Below are 15,286 nucleotides of genomic sequence, written 5' to 3'. Positions count from 1 at the left end.
CACTCTAAAGTTTGTTCCCAAGGAATTTCCTATTGAAGCTCAACAGACAACACATTCAGTGGCCTGTGTGTTTATGTTGTGTTTGATCAGTACCAAAGCCAGCCTTAGCAGTAGCCCTGTGTATGCTGGTCATTCTGGGTTCTTGGATTCCACGCTGTGTGCCACCTTTCTCTTCTCTACTTTAGGCTCCTCAGCCGTCTCTGGCTCTGGGAAGATCATGTAGATAGAGGGACATGGAAGAGCCTGGCCAGTGGCCCTCTCAGACCTCTGAGGAGAGTGGGTGGGACAAGATGGGCCCCAGTGGTCATTTGGGGATTCAGTCAATCCAGAGTCCATTCTTCTCTATTGTGTGTGTGTGTGTGTGTGTGTGAGAGAGAGAGAGAGAGAGAGAAAGAGAGAGAGAGAGAGAGAGAGAGAGAGAGAGAGAGAGAGAGAGAGAGACAAGGGGAGAGTGCTGAAGGGAAGAGGGAAGATTGAGAGATAATGTTTGTGATAGCCAGAATAACACCCTCCCCAAAATGTCCACGTCCTCTTCCCTAGAACCTGTGACTATATTAGCTTACATGGCAAGGGGGAATTAAGGCTGCCAATCAGTTGACCTTAGAATAAGAAGAGTATTCTTCTTATTTTATTCTTCTTATTTGAGTTATTGGGCCCAATGTAATCACAAGGGGCTTTAAAAGTAGAAGAGGAGGCAGAAGAGGAGAATCAAAGAGATGTGATGAGGGTTGGAGAGGAGCTTGTCCTGCTGGCTTTGAAGATGGAGAAAGGGGTCTTATGTTAAAGAATGTGGGTGGCCTGTAGACACTAGAAAAGTCAAATCAATGAATCTCTCCAAAGCTTCCAGAATGGAATGCAGCACTACTGACACTTTTCATTTTAGACCCATGTCAGGTTTCTGATCCATAGAACTATAAAATAATGTATTTATGTTGTTTTGAGCTACTGGATTTGTAATTATTTGTTATAACAGAATACTGATATAAGACTGATGCATTAGAAAACTACTATAATACTACAGTATATAAGGTTTCAGGGTACGAATTGGTCGGGGTAGGCATGAGGTTCAGGAATCAGAGAAGATGTCCTGGGGCTGAGTGCAGTAAACTCTGAGGCAGGGGATAGTGGCTGGGAAGGATAAGAAGCCTGAGGTTCAAGGGGCAAGGCTTAGGGAGAAGGCAGTGCTGTACCAAGAGGGATTGCCTTAAGAATCAGGATAAGAGAGGTGCACTCAGTTCGAGCAGTCAGAGAAGCATTTTTGGTGATTTGGGGTATATGGATAGTAGCATAGAGGTGAGACTTGGGTAGGTGGAAACAGTGGGTTTGTATTAGGCTGGGGGACAGTGAAAGGAGGTGGAGAGAGCACAGGGCTAGGAATGAAGAGGTCTGGATTTTAGTCATTTTGCTATCTGAGTTGTTTGACATGGGCAACTCTTTAAAGTTCCTGGCCCTCCGTTTTCCCATATGTAAAGTGAGGGGTAGCTTTCCAGATGGAAATAAAAATTACGAGACTTGGTGAAGGACCTTAATAAGTTCTTTAGCTGTGGTTATGGCATTTCAGCTCCCTATGTCACTAAGTCAACATCTTAGGCACAGATCAACCTGGTGCATGTGATGACGATGGAATATGGTTTCCCCCTTAACAGAATGACTTTGCTCCACTTGTGAGCATTCATCATATTGCTTAAATGTGGGAGTAATGACCATGGGAGACACAAGCTTCCCAGTGATTGAGATATTTTATATTTACAGAGTTCTATGTATGTGATGGTTTCCACGGGGCAAGTTCAAAGTCTTCACAAACTGCCCTTTCTGATTCCTTTTGGGGTAAACAGGTAGTAACTATTTTGTAGTTGGCCAAACAGAGAAACACAGGGCTATGGATCCCCAAATCTCTGAATTCTTAAGCATTAAGTATTCTAGAATCTCAAAATACTAAATTCAGTAAAAATGTCTTTGCATTCTGTTTGATTTTGTACACTTTTCAGTTTCTCACAAACCTTTTACTGACAGAGCATCGTAGCATCTGCCAGTGATAGGGCCACCAGAGGGTTTGGCAGCTTGTGGGTGGGAGTTTCAGGGTTTGGGGACTTGGCGGCAGTTAGATTGGGCTGTTGGTGTGGGAGGATGAAACTGTGTATTGATGATGGTCTTTGCTTTTCCTAAATCACAATTGCATCATATGAGATAGCTGAATTTATGTTGAGCTTTACAAAAGCCTCCTGGGAAAAGGGCAAAACTGGTTTTAGTGCGTAAGAAATTTATTTATGGCAATTATGGTATCAAACTGAGACTGGGGACTGTTGAGAATCTGGACCGTTTTCTAGTGGAGGAAAAAAAAATCCATTTTACTTTTATAAGTAGGAAACATAGTTGAATCACTTTGTAGTTAAAGTGATTTTTGAAAGTCTTATTGTCCCTTTCTTTGGGTAGCAGGTAGGATATTCTTGTCATACTAATTTCTAATTCAAATAAGGATGAATTCTGGAAAGGAATATGAAAAACAACAACAACAAAAAAGGATAAGGATGAGCAGAAAGAAAATGGCCAGCTCCATGGGAGGTAGTTTGAGGCTGTCAAGCATGGTTGGCCAGGTTTCTCATGACTCATCTGCACAGCAGAGCGGTATGGCTGGTTCTCCTGGAAACACCGGGTCAGAGCTTTCTGCAGTATTAAGATGACTCACAAGGAAGGGGGCTGTAGGTCCCAACTTAGGTTTATCTGTCATGCATAAATGTGACTTATTTCTTTGGTTTAATTTCATTTTTTAACTTGTGGTATCCCGATTTCTAGTGATAAGATGTCATGGAAAGGAAATTGTATTAAGTAATTTTTTTTTAAACAAGATTAGAAAACTGGAGTGTACCTCCACCGTACTTGCACATTGTCCTCTAAAATGGGTTACTTTTGATAAGGTTCTGAAAAGAATTCTCCCACTATAGTGCATTATAATGTAACCTATTGACAACTTAGTTGGAATATATTAAGGACTTAATTATTTTTTTCTCCATCACTTCTTTCTACTAAAATTTGTCGAATCTTCTTTTTCTTTCTTTTAATGGCATCTTAAGTAGGTACCAAAACATTCTGATCAGTTATTTATTTATTTATTTTTTACTTTTGAGGTACAATCAACACACAATAAACTGCACATCTTTAGAGGATACAACTTGATGAATTTTGAATAGGTGTACAGCTATGAAACCAGCACTACAATCAAGATAATGAACATTTCCATCACCTCCCAAAAGTTTTCTGGTGCTCTTTTGTAATCCATTCTTCCTTTCAACCCTTTCCCCAGACCACCGATATGTTTTCTGTCACTGTAGTTTGCATTTCTAGAATTTTGTAGAAATTGAATCATACAGCGTCTACTCTTTTTAAAATCTGGCTTCTCTCATTCACTATAATGACTTTGAGATCAATTTTTATGGTTGTGTATATCAATAGTTTGAAGAATAGTTTGAATGAATAGTTTGATGAATAGTTTGAAAAGAAAAAAATTTCTTTTTTAAAAAATGTTTATAGTACTTTATTAAAACTAATAAAACTATTGTTTTTGATTAATTTTTGCATAAAAGACACCCATTCATTGATTCATTTTAAAAATATTAATTGAATGCCAAGCATGTGCCAAGCACTTTTTTAAAAGACTTTATTTTTTTGTACAGCCTCCCCCATTATCAACATCCCCCACCAGACTGGTACATTTGTTACAACTGATGAACCTACACTGACACATCATCACCCAAAGTCCCTAGTTTACATTAAGGTTTGTTGGTATTGTACATTCTGTGGGTTTGGACAAATATAAAATGACATTTTATCTAAGAATATAGTATCCTATGGAATATTTCCACTGTTCTAAAACCCCTCTGTGTTCCACCTGTTCATCCCTCCCTCCTCCCTAACCCTCAGCAACCACTGACATCCTGATCATTTTTGATGACTAAAGCTTAATCCATTATAGTCTACAATTCCAATCTCATATCCAATTTAAAACTCTTCCCTTAACCCATTGCTCAAAGGACCCAAAAAGTGGGTTAGAGGGGTCAGAGAGAGGGAGAGGGACTACTTCTAAGATATTTCTCCTCCCCTTCTCTCTGTACATGTAGATCATCCAGGACTGGGGCAGGAGGGTGCTTGGATAGAGGAGGCAACAATAGTCTTACACACTCAGCCACTTGCCAGCTGTGGGAAGGTGCCCTTGGTCTTATTCTGGTCACTCTGGTTCTATCTGCTTCTGGTGGCCTCTGATGATGTAATAAAGATCTCCATATGATGGTTTCTTATTCAGGTCAACCTGGCTCCCTCTGTCAATGAAGGGCTTCCTTAGAGAGGGGCAACTGTACCATGGTCCATATCTCTAGTCCCCTCTCTGGTAGGGTGTCAACTCATTTGTCCTGGCTGTCTGGGTAGCCCTTTTTGTTCCTGTATTCCTCCTCTGCTCTGCAGTCCTTTCTGTGGACTGATGGAAACCGCTGAGATTTTCTTCCATACCTTCACTCGTGACACCAGGGTGGAAATGCCACATGCCCCTTTCTTCCCAGGATTACGGCTCTATACTCCTTCCATGATGTGCTGCTGCAAGGCTTCTCCAATAAGCTTCTTTCAGAAATATACAATGAAAAGTAGGCTCATGTCTCTGTGTCCAAGTATATGCCCCATCTTCAGGCCGAGGCTTCCCTAGAACACTCACCAGGCTCTGCTCTGCTCGCCTCACTGGGCAGTGAGATGCCAGTGGTCTCCTTGTCTTATAGCCACTCCCAGCTCTGCAAGGCATTCTCTTGGAGCAGCACATCCCCCATACCCCTAGCAAACTTTGCTTTGTAGGATGGGGGACAGAGGATTTCTCCACTGTAAACACTATACTCTCTGTAAGGCTGGGGATTCTGATCCCTTCCCTCTTCTTCCCTGGGCTTCTTTCATGGACTGTATGCCTTGGGTTGATGGCTATCAATGATAGGGTTGGTTTGCCTACCAATAAGCCCTGAGGGAACATGTCTGTTCCTTTAGATATGGAGACTTAGTGCCTGTAGATTTCATCTATATACTCTTGTGCCAGTTCTGGGGCCATAGGAAAAGCTCCACTCAATATCCTGGAATGCTAATATCTGGTTTTATATTTGACTGTGTTCTCCTATCCACCAGTGGTCTTTCTGTGTTAGAAGATGGTATGACTTCTTTTTGTTTGGTTTTGTTTTAATCTGTCAATTTCTATTCCTAGAAAAGCCATAGAAAATGATGGTTTATTAAAAAATAATATAAGGCTCTGTTTACTTTAGTACTGACTTATTTCCCAGGAAATATTTAATTTCCCTAGCTAGATGCTATTAATATAGTAGGACTTTATATTTACATTGTTTATTATAATAGAGATTTATTCTGTAAGTCAAATTATGGCCTTCAGATGTGTTCTATGTAATCAAAGCCCGTGGTGCCCAAGGAGGCAGTGGGAAATACTCTGGAGTCAAATCAGCTTGGGCTGGAATCAGCAGCTGTGTGAAGTTGGGCAAGTCATTTAACATATTCCTTGTACATAAAATAGAAATAATAGTACCTACATATTTCAAAGGGTTATGAGGACTTAGTTGAATAATGTATGTAAAGCTTTTAACATGATGCCTGGGTTATAGAGAGGATGGAATACGTTTAGCTACTTTTATTATCTTTGTGGAATCATGTCACACTATCATTTGAATAGAAACATATCAAACTGGGTGGGGGAGGCCAAGACTAGGCATTCTACTAGACAGAAGGACCATATATCATGGAAGCAGAAAAGGGAGTCAAGTTCAAGACAGACAGCAGAGGTTAGGGACTCCACCTAAAGATTGGAAGATACAAGATCAAGGATTAAGGTCAAAGAGCATCTAGTGACTAAAAACTAGGTATACCATGGCAAGGACAAAGATTGATAGTTATGGATTTGAAAGGTAAGGTCCAAAACACGTTTCAGAGGGTGGGCGACCTGGGATTGTACATTGAAACAAACCAGGACTTCTGATATCAGTGCTGTTTGGAGTATGAGAGAAGGTAATTAATTCCCTATGGCATTTCTCCTTTTGCCTGAGGGAATCCTTACATATTTTTTTCTTATGATCAACAAGTCTCATTTCCTCTGTTTTTTTCTAATAAATCTGGTAGGGGTGAAGTAGAATTGAGTATTCTTTTAAAAAATTATTGCTAATTAGACAGGCCAAAAAAAAGTATTCAAATTTTTACTTTTTGATCATAAGTGGCATTTAACACTTTCCAATATATTTGCTAGCTGTTTTCATTTCTCCTTTTGTGAATTATCTACTTATGTCATTTATAACTTGTTTACTGAAATGTTAGGATTTTTCTTACTAATCTGTGCATTCTCTGGATATATTGACTCTATGTCAGTGAGATTTGATGTATTTTTCCCCTTTTACATTTGCTTTTTAATTTTTGATTTTGCATTTTTAGGGCAAATAGAACTTTAACAGTATTACATAGATGTATCAATATTTTACTTTAAAAAAACCTTCCATGTCTTTTAGAATGACTTCCATGACTTTTGTTCCATTGCACATAATATAATTCTTTATATTTTCCTATATGCATTACAAAGTTTGATTTTTATATGTAACTGTTATCCATCTGAAATCTGTTTATTATTTGCAGATATAGTACAAATTTATCACATTATTTATTATATATTACTTCCCTTCTGCACTGATTTGTGATCTTTCTTTATCACTTATTAAACTCTTATGTATAGTAAGCACTGTTTATATATAACTTGTGTTATTGATTTCAAGAGCATCAATGGGATTTTTTTTTTTTTCTGCTTCATAATAATTTTGGGTGTGGAAATGTGAATGCTGAGCTTCTGGGTTGTACATTTACCTAAGGTATCTCTTGCTCTTGATGTCATGCTTATCCCATGTTAGTATAAACTCAGTCTTCAAAATGTAATTATCAAGTGATGCCATAGCTCATTCAAAATTATTTATACATATTAGTCTTTCCACATATGGCCAAAATTCAATACCATTGGTGTTAACAAGAAACAATGCATATCGTGTTCAGTTTCATTAGCAGGGAAAGGTGAATTAAAAAAGAAAATCTGCCTCTATACCGTTCATAGAGCCATTAGTTGTTATTATGTCATATTTATTCTCATGAGTAATGCCCTTCTACACTACCCTTCCAACAGGCTGGTGGCTGTTAATTCAGCAAATTCAATTTTCCAAGTGAAGAAAGTTGCCCTTGCATCAAGCTCATGAATATAATTCCTGTTGGTGGATATAATTCTTCCATTATAAGCTTCATCCATCATGCCACGACAAGTGGCCGGAGCTGTGAGCTTGAACATGGCAAAGACTGGTAAGGATTCCTCTTGCTTAATTTCACTAATGGATTTTATTTCTTCCCTCTAACAATGCTATGTCTGTCTACATAGAGAACTGTATTTAGATGGTAGATATTTTCAATTTAAACCATTTCAGATCTGTTTTAGAATAAGTACTTTGGTTGGTATCATTCTCTAGGTATTATTTATCAATCAACCTTGTGCATTTGAGCATGCTTGTCTGTGGGAAAAGGTCCCCCTTGTCCAGTGATATTTGAGCTGAGTTTTATAACTGTTAGATGTTAGATCATGCCAGGGGTTCAGGCTCATGGAGGCATGCTCTGAGACTATCACTGACTATTTCTTGGGATTTGACCATCCTGTTCATTTTCTATCTCCATGTTGATTCTTGGTCTCTTACATGTAAGGGATCCAAAGAAATATGGTTATTCTATTTATTGATACTGAGTAAAACATCAGAATTTAGTTGATTGTTTCTTAAATTTTTTCTGAGCAAAGTGGTGGTGAATTTTCTACTAGCTCTTAGGTTCCTGGTCTGATATGCACTGATTTTTCTGGACTGGGCCAACTCACCAAACCATAATGCTTTCCATCTATAGAAGCAGGAATACCCAGTGGGTTAGGAAATCTTCTAGAGGCTTGATTCATGGATTGTGTAAATAAAGGATATTTATTTGAGTCAGTATCTATAGATTTGTTAAGTTATGGAAACAGCAACAGAATATTTCAAAATGAAGTTTGGGTATCAGACAGAATTTGCAGTTGAAGAGAGAGCTGTTTGAGCCTTAAGGGATTCAAGGAAAAATAGGCACATATTTCCAGAACGTTGGCATTTTTTAGGACTTATGGAGAAGAGAGGTTTTTATGACCTTATCTATGCATCAGAGGTTTCTTCAGTAGGTTCAGAACAGGAATGAGGAAATAAATAGAACCTGTTCCAAAGCCTACTAACATGGGGATCACAGGCTGAGCAGCAGCATCCAAAGACCCAGGAAGGATGGTTCCCAGCCCTTGGAGAAGTGACTATGATTGGGCTCCTTGGCCCTGGTAAAGAAATGACCAGATGAATAGGTATGCAAGTAAGAGGAGGACTGGACACAGCTGAAGCATCAATTCATAAATTCAGATCTTGCAATCATATTTGATTTTGGTAAAGAAGAGTTTTGTTCTGTTTGTTATTCCTTTGGCCTTAGGAAAGGGATTCCTTGACATTTTATTCCACTGGAGGGGTGATCAGCTGAAGCTGAGAGGATCATGTCTTAATGGTGTCCAGTCTCAAGAGAGAAGTGGTAGGGATGGGAACCCAGGATTGGAGTGTGGGGAATGGAGGGTTTGAAGTAGTAAGAAATGCCAGTGTTTAGATCAGAGAGGGACAACCAGATATCTGAGTCAAGCAGGGTACTAGCAATAAGGAGCCAGGATTATGGGAAACAGGAGTTTTGTTCAAGATTTTAATTTTTAGAAAAAAAGAATATTATATATTAAATAATATCAAATAACATATAACCCCCAAAATTCCTTCCTCTACTTGATAATTTAAAATAAAATTTGGTCCCTAGAAGGTTTTAGTATTAACAATACAGATTAAAAACTAAAAAATACATTATCAGTGCATACTTGTGAATATTCTCTACAAATTTTACTCAAGTTATAAGTATGTATTGTTATATACTAATATAAGTACAAATCTTAAGATCTGCATGTATCTTAAGATCTCTATCTTTTTCTCTAGAGAGATATAAAGAGTGAGAGAGAATGGACTTCTGCTACTCTGGAATTAAGATATAATATACATATATAAATATATATATAAGATATTACAAAATTAGCTTCATTCCTTTCCTGATTGTGTGCTTTTATTTTTGGCTTGCTATTTGCAATAAGTGACTCAGAAACGGAAGTGAAAAATCATTTTACAGTTTGAGTAGAGATTTTTTTTTCTGTTAGGGTTGTTGTAATTCTTACATAATATGAGTACAAACCTCTGAATGTTTATTAGATGTCTGGTGCTTGGTTCCTGTGTAAAACAACAATACCAGCCCCCTAACTTCCATGCCTCTCTAATTATATGTAAACTTGTTTAAGATCATCCAGCACAATGATTCATCACTCCAAGGTGCTCTGCTAAAGCTACATTGTTACAAGACTATTGTTCCCTACTGAATATATTTATTTTGAGCTTTGGTTAATTTTTTTATTTTTAAAATAAGCTCTAGATCTCTATCTGTACTTATTATGTAACAAATAATAAACATATGAATGCATTTCTACTTTTAAAAAGTTACTTCTTATGATAGAAACAGAAGGCTATTGCATTCTTAGAAATATCTGTTTAGATTTATTGCTGTCATTATCAGCAGCATCATAATTCTCACTATCATCATCATCATCACCACCATCTGTTAGTATTGGTTGCTAACCATTTAGTTCAGGGATTATTGTTAAATTCTAGTAGGATTTATAAATAGTACACATTAAATAATAGAGTCCCTGCCTTTAGAAAAAGAAAAATGAGTAATGGGCAAAATTATAGGCAGTTCCTAAATGTCAAATGGGTTGGTTACTATTTTTGTTTGTAAGGCAGATTGTGTGAACTTGGAGCCCCTTTCATTGATTGATAGGTAAACAATGTCATGTATGGTCTATCTGTACCCAGTTTTTCTCCCAAAAACCCACTCAAGAGCTGAAACTCAATGGGTTTAACTCTATGATAGAGTGTCAGAGTCTACTGGTAAAAATTTATCAAGACTCAATGCAGAGTATTCTGCTAGAGTTGGTGAAGAGCGATTTTTCCCTATCTGCCATCCTACACCCTGAAGCAAGACATGAAGACATTTATTCCTGCTGTTATAGGTTAAATTGTGTTCCCGCAAAATATTAATATATGTTGAAATCCTAACCCTATGTACTTATAAATGTGACCTTATTTGGAATTAGGGTCTTTGTAGAAGTAAGCAATTTAAGACAAGGTTATATTGGGTTAGTGTGGGGCTTAGCCCAATGGATGATGTCCTCATAACAGGAGGGAAATTTGGACACACAGACAAGGAGAATGCTATGTGACAACAGGAGCAGAGATTGGGGTGATGCACCTACAGGCCAAGGAACACCAAGGATTGCTGGCAACCACCAGAAGCTAGGAAGGGGCAAGGAAGAATCCTCCCCATGAACCTTCACAGAGAGCATGACCCTGTTGATACCTTGATTTTTAAACTTCTAACCTCGAGAACTCTGAGATAATAAATTTCTGTTTTTTAAGCCACCCAAGTTTATGGTAATTTGTTATGACAGTCCAAGGAAACTAACACACCTTTGAAGTAAACAAAATTTGACTATTAGAAATTTTTCATGTGTGTATCTGCTCCATAATAACTCTGAGAATGAACTTATTACTAAAAGAAAACCAAAGATACTTAAGTTTGATATGTGGTTTAGTTTCCCATCTTATGGCACACTTGTGATGGTAATACTTAAATGATTATATTATTAGTGCTTTTTGATATAAATCCTTTACATCAATGAAAATTTTAAGATATATGATGACACACAGTGAGTCCTACAATTTGTAGAATTACTATGAGAAGACATGAATATATGAAAAAAAATAAAGACTGTGTATGACAGAAACCTGTACATGTCAATCCTTGCTTTAAGTAGAGAACACATAGTCAATAAAAATAAATTAGATATAGTTAGAGTTTTAAAAGAAGATTCTTCTGTTTACTATTCTTTTATTTTTTTTTCCAAGTGGAACTTGGCTTAACTCTAAATTTCCAGAGTAGTAGGAGTCCATTAAATCTCTAGGGTTCCCCCTTCCTCCAAAATGGTCCAAGAATCCAAAAACCTTAATAAATTCAAAGAGGCTAGTCATCTTTCCAAATACCTTACAGAGGAAGAAAGAGAGAGAAAGAATTGGAAAATTTTACCAGCCTTCTGTTGGGTTCCAATGTTTAGATGCCATTGTTTCTAACATATGCAAGTTATTGGTAAAAATAGGTCCTCATGGTCTGATGCACCTTTTTTCACTCCTGCAGCAATTTGTGGTCAATGACCAATTGTTGTGTTTCCCACTTGGATGAAAGCCCTTTAGTTCACACACATCCCTGTTAAGAGGATGGACTTTAAGTCTGACAGTCCTGTGTCTCAGATCTGCCATTTACTAGCTGTGTGACCTGGAGAAGTTACTTAAGTTCACTAGGTTTCTGTTTCCAGCACGGTAAAATGGATATATTATTGTATCTTCCTCATAGACTGGTTGTAAGAATTAAATGAGAAAATGCACATACAATACTTAGAAAAAGCCTGGCACATAGTAATATTTATAATAGGGAAACATTGAGGGTTATATCTATATTTACGAAGAGATTTAATGATGTGGGGGAAAAGGCTATGATATAATTTTAAGGGCAAAGAGAGGAATAAAATTGTATTTATAGTGTGATTTTTTAATGTGACAAAGAGAATGGTGCTTATCAAACGTTTCATTTTAGCACCTTAACATTTTCCAGCCACCTCCCCAGACCTGTAATTATGCAACTAGGTCTGGACAATGGGCTGTGGTGAAAGTTAAGTGTGTCATTTGTGGGCTGCAAAGAACTATTGGAAGAACTATTGTCAGACCTTTAGGCTGTTGCTTTGTCTCTTAAAGTGACTGAAGAGGTCACATGTTCCAGATGCAGCACAAGGTGGTAGAATTTCCATCAGCCTGGTCCTTGATGAACTGAGCCCTCTGATAACCCATGATGGACAGGTAGCATGAGTGAGAATAAACCTTCATGGAGTTAGGCCACTGGGATTTGGAGGTTAACACGTTACCACAGCAAAATCTGGCCTACCCTGACCAGCACCTTTATTTTCATAAAATTATGTATAAAAAGATTTGAAGACCGCCCAAATTATAATGGCTATTGTTGGATGGTGTGGTTGTGGATATCTTTAAATTTTCTTTTAAAATATTTTCTGTATTAAAAAATATTTTTAAAGGGAGGCTGTGATGTGCTTAGTTTATGTAAGAAAAATTTTGATCAAAACTGGTTAAATTACCTTCCGAAAGAGTAAGCTTTAGCTATTCAGAGACTATTGATTAATGAGCGTTACTTCACTTTCTAGCACTGACAACTTAATGAGGATTTAGTGTAGATTAGGAATTGGCAGGCTATAGGCTGTGGGCCAAGACTGCCCAGCAACCTGTTTTTTAAAATAAAGTTTTATTGGAATGCAACCACACTGATTTATTTACGTATTGTCTAGGGCTGCGGCCCCCAACCCCTGGGGCCACTGACCTGTGGCCTCTTAGGAACCTGGCCGCACAGCAAGAGGTGAGCGCCCCGCGAGCAAGAGGACCTTCATCTATATTTACGGCACTCCCCATCGCTGGCATCACCACATAAGCTCCGCCTCCTCTCACGTCAGTCAGCTACGCATTAGATTGACAGCAACTCGGACCCCTGCTGTAAACTGCGCATGCGCGGGATCTAGGTTGCGCGCTCCTCACGCCCCATGATCTGAAGTGGAGCTGAAGCAGTGATGCCAGCGCTGCACATGCGGATTAATATTATAGTGGAGCGGCTGCAAATACGCATTATTATTATTAGCAGAGAGGTTTGACTGCACAGTAAATGTAACGCTCTTGAATCATCCCGTAGCCATCCCTCCCCCCAGTTCCCACCCTTACCCTCAGTCATGTGGAGAAATTGTCTTCGTGGAAACTGGTTCCTAGCGCCTAAAAGGTTGGGGACAGCGGGTCTGTGGTATTTTAGTGACCACATGGGCCACACAACCTAAAATATTTACTGTCCAGCCCTTTTCAGAAGAATTTTTCCAACCCCTGGTGTAGATTGTAAACTCTGCGCAGGGCCCGGACTAGGATGAGGAGAGTTAGGCACTTGCCTAGTATATCGGACACGGTTCTCCAGAGACAGAACCAACATGATTTCTTTCTTTCTTTACTATTTGTAGGAATTGGCCTACGTGACTACAGAGGTTGAGCAGTTCCAAGATCTGCAGTCAGCAAGCTGGAGAGTCAATGGCATATAGTTCCACTAAGATCTGAAGGCCTGAGAGGCAGCAGAGTCATGGTGTAAGTTCCAGTTCAAGTCCAAGTCTGAAAGTGGAAGACTGATGTCCAAGCTTAAAGACAAGCAGAGAGAAGAGAGAGAGAGAGAGAGAGAGAGAAGAGAGAGAGAGAGAGAATTCTCCCTCACTTGGCATTTTGTTCTATTCAGGCCCTCAGTGGATTGGATCAGGCCCACCTACATTAGGGAGGGAAATTTGCTTTCCTCAGTCTACAAATTTAAATGCTAATCTTTTCCAGAAACCTCTCAGGCACACCCAGAAATAATGCTTAACCAGATATTTCATAGGCATCTCATAGCCCAGTCAACTTGACATGTAAAATTAACTATCACACCTAGAGTGTAAACTTTAAAGGGGGTGCTAAAAAACTCACTAATCAATGTCAAATAACATTTTAATACAATATTAAAAACTATTAATGCAAAAATCCATGATGAACAAAATATCAAAATTTTAAATACAGATAGGATCAGTAATAGTATCTTGCCAAGCCATATTGGAACCTGAGGCTACTAATCTTGTCTTTATTTAGAATTTTTATTTTTTTGCTCATCTTGTAAGGCACAGAAGTGCCCTAAATTCCCTAGTACAATACTTAACATATAGTGGACCTGCTTAAGTTTTTTTTTTTTTTTTTTTTTTTTACCAATTATGAATTTGTTAGCCCATGATACTGCAAAAGAGGAATTAGAAAAATCTGTGAGTGGGAGCAGTTTGACCCAGTTATTTTGGTAGAAGGTAGAACTTTCTAACTCTAAATTTATGCATAATACTAAATCTATATCAGCAATTTGTCTATTCACCAACAAATATTGGTGATGGATTTTGTCTTAGTACTAGATCTGTAGGCATCATCCTAATTTATTTAACTGTTTTAAGGTGGTATTTTGGGATTTATTATACTTTAAACATAATTTTGAACATAATTTTTTGAAATTTAGATTTTCTGTAGAGGTTTGCTTATACAATCTAAATACTTGCTGTATTACTTTTTAGCCAACTATTTCTGGCTTCCTCTCCCATTTCTTAGTTGATGTTATTCATCAGATAGACTAATCTCATCCTCTCCTTCCAGGCTCTTGTAATATCTCCATTATGACTGGAAGATGGAATGTTCATTCCAAAGTCAAATTTGTCAGGATTCTAAGTCACATTTTTCAGAGTTCAAAGGTTCATATAATACACAAACTTGAACTTTACTCAATAATATGATATTTGGATATAGCTGCTCCCATGGAATGAACATATAATATTGTTTACTCCTTGGCATATAATGATCATATGCAATTGTGCATTTTAAAAAGCCATCGAGCTGATAATGGCCAGTTCATAATCTTAAAAGATTACTCTAAATAATTCAGTGATGTCACATAAGAAATAAATGATGTCACTTCATTCATATGATGTCATAACAAAGGTTAATGTGTACATGTTTTTATACACTATTAAAAAGGAATGTAATTGCTCAGCTTGTTGGATACTTATTTCTTATTTCCAAATTGTAGTTTCCTCCTTTGAAAACATGATTGCTAATATCTTCCTCACTAGTAATTATCTCTTGCTCAATTTCCTTATTGAGTAGAATAAAATAAACCATTGACTTCATATCCAAAGGAACTCACCTTAGTTCTTTGATGTGGATTGGGCAAGAGGGGTGGAGTGGTAGGAGAGAGAGAGAGGGAAAACCCAGAAGTGATGTTTGTTGAAAGAAGAGGAAGATGAGAGGAAGATATTAAAGGAGAAATGTGGAGTGGTGAGGGGGAAGAGAGCAGAGAGAGGTTGTGAGGAAGGAACCACAGGCAGGAGTCTGGCTCTGTAAAAGCTCTGTTTTGAGTAGTAGCTGGAGATAATATGAAAGAGACAGAGAGT

General features: G+C 37.9%; 1 long non-coding RNA gene across 2 annotated transcripts in view; it reads left to right on the top strand.

Annotated features, from left to right (window-relative positions):
* The window catches only part of LOC105873777 (uncharacterized), a 127,787-nt gene that overhangs the window by 34,018 nt on the left and 78,483 nt on the right, over window positions 1-15,286 (top strand). The window contains exons 3-5 of one of the 2 annotated variants that reach the window (XR_001155239.2): window positions 7,187-7,356; window positions 12,593-12,660; window positions 13,301-13,421. This is a non-coding gene — a long non-coding RNA (uncharacterized LOC105873777). The remainder of the gene's footprint in view (window positions 1-7,186; window positions 7,357-12,592; window positions 12,661-13,300; window positions 13,422-15,286) is intronic. The other variant, XR_001155245.2, reaches the window with a different exon arrangement.

Source organism: Microcebus murinus, chromosome 12 (assembly GCF_040939455.1).
Source record: "Microcebus murinus isolate Inina chromosome 12, M.murinus_Inina_mat1.0, whole genome shotgun sequence".
NCBI classification, from domain to species: domain Eukaryota; kingdom Metazoa; phylum Chordata; class Mammalia; order Primates; family Cheirogaleidae; genus Microcebus; species Microcebus murinus.
Note: the sequence above shows the minus strand (reverse complement) of the source record. Positions and strands in the feature narration are given on the sequence as shown.